Genomic DNA, 7,018 nt, shown 5'->3' on the forward strand with positions numbered 1-7,018 from the left:
CAGCGGCCATGGCTCACGGGCCCAGCCGCTCCGCGGCATGTGGGATCTTCCCGGACCGGGGCATGAACCCGTGTCCCCTGCATCGGCAGGTGGACTCTCAACCAGTGCGCCACCAGGGAAGCCCGAAAACCCAATTCTAAGAATTGACGAGAGATGGAGGAAAGCTCTAAGTAAGACCATGAGAAAGAAAAGCACATCTAGAACAAGTAAAGAATGAATGACAAAATCTTAATATCTATTTATGCTTTCTTTCAAATTATTACAGATCATTTAAGATCAAATCAGATCACTTAATTACACTTAACTACAACCCTTAGGCCCCCAGTCTAGCATTTCATAAACATTAGGTTTCTCCCATTATATTAAACAGGTGGAACCTGGAGTTATAATTCTGTGACCATAACTCTTCTGTGATTCTAGTTCTTCTGCTATAAAATGGGGATGATGGACTTCCCTGGCAGTCCAGTGATGAAGACTCTGCTTCCACTGCAGGGGGTGTGGGTTCAATCCCCCGCGTGCCCCACAGTGTGGCCAAAATATGAGTAAATAAAAAATAACAGTAATAGGGGCTTCCCTGGTGGCGCAGTGGTTGAGAGTCCGCCTGCCAATGCAGGGGACACAGGTTCGTGCCCCGGTCTGGGAAGATCCCACATGCCGCGGAGCGGCTGGGCCCGTGAGCCATGGCCGCTGAGCCTGCGCGTCCGGAGCCTGTGCTCCACAACGGGAGAGGCCACAACAGTGAGAGGCCCGCGTAACGCAAAAAGAAAAAAAATAAATAACAGTAATAAAATGGGGATAAGACCTTAATACCTTAAAAACCATAGGGTGATTTCTCAGCCTAAAGTATAAAGACTAGTAACTGGGGACTAAGGGAGGGAATATGTGGAGAACTGATGAATCTCAAATAATTTGTTCATTCCTACTTTACACTCCCCACTTTGTTCTTTATTTGAAAAGCCCTGGTGATTACACTGGTGAGATCACAAAGCTAACAGAAAATATATAGCCCTCCTGCCCTCTGCAGGGAAAAAATTAAACCAATAAACAACAAAACAAATAGCCGGTATCATAGCTTTAGATAAAACGTACATTGTGGTAGCTTTGGACTATGGCTTTGTTTATTTTATATTAAAAAAAATAAAAATAATACATGTGAAAAATAACATAAGCACATGGTTTTCATAAAATGAAATGATACAGAAAGGAATGGAAAGCAAAAATCTGTCTCCCTATTCTCTGATCCCCAAATCTCCAACTGCTCTCTCCAAAGGTGGCAACTGTTAAGTTTTCTTGTAGATGGGTCCAGTGGAATAAAAGAAAAGAGTTACATATATATCCTTTCAAAGATTTTACACAAATGGTTTCACACTGTTCTGCACTTTGCTTTTTCCACTAAATAGGTACCTGGGAGATTTTTCTGTATTTTAATGGTTGCAGTTTTTGGACATATGATTATTTACTGGCCCTTATTTATAGGTTATTGGGGTTGTTTCTGGTTTGTTTTACTATATGAACAATGCTATAATATATATCCTAGTACCTAAATCTTAGTGATGTTTATGACTATATTTGTACATTAAGCTAGCAATATCATTGCTTGATTAGCCCTTTTTTTTTTGCCCTTTTAATAGATGTTAGCAAATGCCCTCCAAAAAGCTTCTACCAGTTTATACTCTTACCTATAATGTATGTCTGTTTTCCGACAATCTGGTCAACACTGGGTATTATTATTATATAAGGGTAATTTGATAGGGTATAACTCCTCTTATGTTTATCGATCATTTGTATACTCTTTCTAGGATTACCTGTTATTTGTATTTTTTATCTTTTTATTATTAATTTAACTTCTTTACATATTAAACCATTTCCTTGTCATATTTTGACTATTTTACACTATTTTTGCCATACAAGTTTTTATGTGGTCAATTTTATCAACCTTTTCCCATTTTCTGAATTTCCTATATTTTAGAAAGAACTCCTCCCTGCATAATTATAAATTTCTCTGTCTCTTTTAAGACCTAAACAGCTTAATTATTTATCTATTAAAGAGGTTCTGTTCTTTTGGCCTTGTTTAGTTTGGTTTTAGGTTTTTTTCTTTGCTATGTTGATTCATAAAAGGTAAAAAAACAAATGAAAAAAAATATTTTGACTGCATGACAATCAGTTATTTTTGATTCGGCAATGAATTCAACTTTTTCGATTTGACAGTGAATTAAAACTATGTGGGCCAGCATTCTGTGGAGCAAATCAAATATCTTTACATCAGAATCTGAACCAAAAGCAGGCAGTTTACTATCCACGGGCTCAACAATCCCAATTTCCGTCCCATCTCTGAGAACATGGTTTTTAAAAGACTTCCTCAAACAACAAGGACCAACTTTGGAGCACAGGAAACTACATTCAGTCTCTTGTAAGAACTTAAAAGGGAAAAGAGGGCTTCCCTGGTGGCGCAGTGGTTGAGAGTCCGCCTGCCAATGCAGGGGATACGGGTTCGTGCCCCGGTCCGGGAAGATCCCACATGCCGCGGAGCGGCTGGGCCCGTGAGCCATGGCCGCTGAGCCTGCACGTCCGGACCCTGTGCTCCGCAACGGGAGAGGTCACAACAGTGAGAGGCCCACGTACCGCAAAAAAAAAAAAAAAAAAAAAAAGGAAAAGAATCTGAAAAAGAACATATATATAAATATAAAGAATACATATATAAATGTATCACTTTACTGTACACCTGAAACACAACATTGTAATTGACTATACTTCAATTTTTAAAAAACGTTAAAGGACTTCTCTGGTGGTCCAGTGGCTAAAAATCCGGGCTCCCAATGCAGAGGGCCCAGGTCCGATTCCTGGTGAAGGAACTAGATCCCACGTGCCACAACTAAGAGTTCGAACACTGCAACGAAGATCCCACACTCCACAACAAAGATCCCGCATGCCGCAACTAAGACCTGATGCAGCCAAATAAATAAATATTTTTTAAAATAATAATTACTTAAAAAGTAAAATAAAATAAAAAGATTGACCTTATCTAAGATGGTGTTATTAAGGGTGCACTAGTTGCTGAAACAAATAAGAATATCTAATAGGTTGAATCATATGAAATTATCATTTATATAGGTAGAAAAGTCAAATATTGGCAGTTTCATATGGTTCAAGCTAATATAATGGCCCAAGTGTAGCAAAAGTTTATTTCTTCCTCTATAAAATCCAAAATGGAAGTTCTACATCAGTGGGTAGCTCTTCTCCAAGCCACTGGTGGTGATTCAGAGCCCCAGGTGTCTTTTACCTTGTAGCTTTTCTATCTTAACACTGGCTTCTAAGGTTACTGTGTTTGTCTGCATCAAGCCAACAGCAGGGTGATAGGGCATTGAGGAGTGCAGTGGGGGATTTTATGGACCAGGCCTCCAAGTGGTGTACATCACTACCATTCCATTGGCTAGAACTCAGTTACATGGCCACACCTAACTGCAAGCAAGGCTGAGGAATATGGTCAAGCCGTGTGCCCAGAAAGGGATAAATGGTAAATGGCTTGCTAGTGGCTGCCACACAAGGTTCCCCAATCCCTCCCACTGACTTCTCCCCTGGCATACATAATTCTCGAGTCTTACTGTTTTTAACTAGAACAGATCTTGAGTAATAATACCTTAGATTTGTCCAGTTTACAAGGAATTTTTGCATAAATGATCTCACCTGAGTTTCCAAGCGCCCTAAGATAAACAGAGAACTATTATTTCCATTTTATAGATGCAGAAACTGAGGCTCCAAGAGGGCACAGGTTTACTTGTCCAGGGACATGAACTAGTAAGTGGTGAAATCAGCTCATACTAACAGGAAGGATACTTTATACAGTTTTGGCTTATGCAGCACTTTCATGCGGATTATTTCATTGACCACTAGTGTAGGGATCTTCCCATTCTGACAGTCGGCTTGTGGCCTCTCCATCATGCCCAGCTGGTTATTAGCATGTTGCTGGCCCAGCAGATTATAGGATATAAATAGATGCATTTGTTGCCTGACCAATTTTTTTTTCCCCTGGAGTCAGGCACATTTAACATTCACTCTTGCTATGAAACCAAGGCCTTCTCTGCTTCTCGGCTCAGGTTAAGAAGGCAGGAGTTTTGAGGCCCCAAGAACTCACAAGATGGCTTCCCCACACTTCTATGACACAGCATGGCTCCAAGTGAGTATCAAATTGCCAAGGCTCAGGACTTCCCCAGTGGCCCACAATGCAGGGGACACGGGTTCAATCCCTGGTCCAGGAAGATCCCACATGCTGTGGAGCAACTAAGCCCATGTGCCACAACTACTGAGCCTGCGCTCTAGAGCCCGTGAGCCACAACTACTGAAGCCTGTGCGCCTAGAGCCTGTGCTCCGCAACAAGAGAAGCCACCGCAATGAGAAGCCCGCGAACTGCAACGAAGAGTAGCCCCCGCTCGCCACAACTAGAGAAAGCCCGTGCGCAGCAACAAAGACCTAACGCAGCCAAAACAAAAACAAACAAAAAACCTAAATGCTGCTGTGATCAACAGATGGTAATAACTGCTATTAAAAAGAAAAAAAAATTGCCAAGCTTCAAAGGCTGTTGGAGAGCAGTTTTAGGATGAGGATACAGGGTACAACGGGATGCAGCTGCACTGACAACTCTATTACCTGCCAAGGGGTAGGTCTCTGCTGCCGTTATTTCTGCTCTTCTCTGCTTCCTTCAGAAGAAGGGAGGGGGATGATTTCTCTTCCATAAATTCAAATTCCACTTTGCAGCTTTTGTCTTCATAATTTCCATATTCTCATCTTCTACTGGGATCTCTACTAGCGCTTCCCTGAATTTCCCCTTCCTCAAAACAGACTTAAAAAAGACCTTCAGAGGGTGTGAGGTTTGAAGTTCACTTTGTAAACTTCCTGAGGGCAGGATCTTCCTGCTGCCGAATCTTCTGTTCCCTTGAGTTCTCCTGGTCATCTAACAAGTGCCCATAGTGGCTTTCCCCAAATACTTGTTGATCAACAATGTTGTAACGATCTTAGAAGTTTTCAGAGATAAAGAACACAGAATTAAAGCAAAATAAACAGCATGCTATTGCTTTAAAAAAATAAACCTTTTAATTACGATTATTTTCAAGCATACAGAAAAAAATACAATGAACATCCATATATCCACCACCACATATTTCAATAAGATTTGAATTATCTTCAGGCTATTAAGAAAATGTTTCGCTATTAAGAAAATGTTTCAACGTAGAGTAGCTTGCACTTTTCAGAATCATAGAGCATTAGCATTAGAGGCATTCCTAATGATTGGAATGGCATTGACTAAGTTCCTTAACCTCTCCGTGCATCTCACATATAAAGTGGGCATAATAGTATTTGTTAGAAAGGGCTGTTTGACTAAAAGTTAACAGCACCTGACACATAATAAGTGCTCAATAAATGTTAATTATCATTTTAGGCTTACTACTTCATATTTTCCAATAAATGATAGTAGACCATAATTAAGAACCACAGAGGTGCAGCGCCATGCTTACAACCGTGCAAGTTGTTCTGTGCACACCTGGGGTGGGAGTCATTGATCTGTATTTTCCGGCACCAAGTGGTATAGTGTGTTGAAGACGAGTTATCTTTTTCTACTCAAATTCCCTCTTTGGAGAAGTAGCACAGGGTCGGGTGGGAGTGTACAATCTTGAATATGATTCAGTTCTGTACTGATAAACTGGAATCCTCTTGTACATCCTGACTACAGAATTTCAAAAAATAGAAAGGGAAAATTATCGAATTTAAAACTAATTAATTCAAGTTAGTATTTTAAAAAACTTAACTACCATGTGCAAAACTGTGTTAACAAGTAAGAGGCTGGGGTAGATGCTAATAAAAAGACAAGTATGACAGTTCCTGAAACAGGAGCTTTCTCTTACCACTATTAGTTGGCATATAAATTACAATATTTTGGAGGCAAACTGACACTATTTTACACTTGATCCCTTTGATGCAGAAATTTTACATTTAGAAATTTATCCTACAGGAACACAAGTACATGAAGATAAATGTACAAAAACATTCACTGCAGCTTTGTAATAACCAGCAAAAGAAACCAGCAAAAACTCGAAAGAAAAATACTAAACACTTTGATATGAAAAAATGGTGAGGCTGGCATGGACACTGATTTACCATGTTAAATTGATAGTCAACCAAAGCTAAGACTGAGAAATATGCAGCCATTTGGCTGCACTGGGTCTTCGTTGCAGTGCACGGGCTTCTCTCTAGTTGTGGTATGCAGGCTTAGTTGCCTCACGGCATGTGGGAACTTAGTTCCCCAACCAGGGATCGAACCCAAGTCCCCTAGCATTGGAAGGTGGATTCTTAACCACTGGACCACCGGGGAAGTCCCCAGAGCCAAGTTTTATTTTGTTGCCTTAGAAAGGCAACAAATGGATTGGAGAGAATTCAAGGACAGAGAACTGGAGAAAGTGTTCTGAGGCTGGAGTTCTGGAGAGAGGGCAGAGCTCAGCCAAGGTCTTGATAAGTAAGCATACTGAGGACCCAGCAGACCCTGGAGAGATACAGTAGTTTAAACCAGAAAATATAAATTTGCATTTTTGAAGGGAAGGGGATGGAGGACAATCAGTAACTTTTTAAGCATGGATTATTTTATGTGGCCTTGTCACAGAAATTCTTCAAATTTGCTAATCAAAATTAGCTACATACAATTCACTTGAGCTTCCCATTCCAGCCTAAGTTCCCAAGGCTTTTCAATAGGACAAGTGTTTTGTTTTAGCACAAAGAACCACAACCTACCTTTCGCTTAGTGTTTTTTTCTTTTTCTTTTGGACGCACGGAGAGGCTCGCAGGATCTTCATTCCCCGACCAGGGACTGAACGCAGCCTGGGCAGTGAAAGCGCTGAGTCCTAACCACTGGACTGCCAGGGAATTCCCTTGGTTAGTGTTTTAAATAGTTAGGACTTTAGCACTTAAGAAAGTGGATAGGTCTGTGATTCATCTAGGTTTCCTCCAGGCCTACAGGAGACCACTCAACGAG

This window comes from Monodon monoceros, unplaced genomic scaffold (genome assembly GCF_005190385.1).
Source record: "Monodon monoceros isolate NGI ecotype Baffin Bay Population unplaced genomic scaffold, NGI_Narwhal_1 Super_Scaffold_16, whole genome shotgun sequence".
NCBI lineage: Eukaryota > Metazoa > Chordata > Mammalia > Artiodactyla > Monodontidae > Monodon > Monodon monoceros.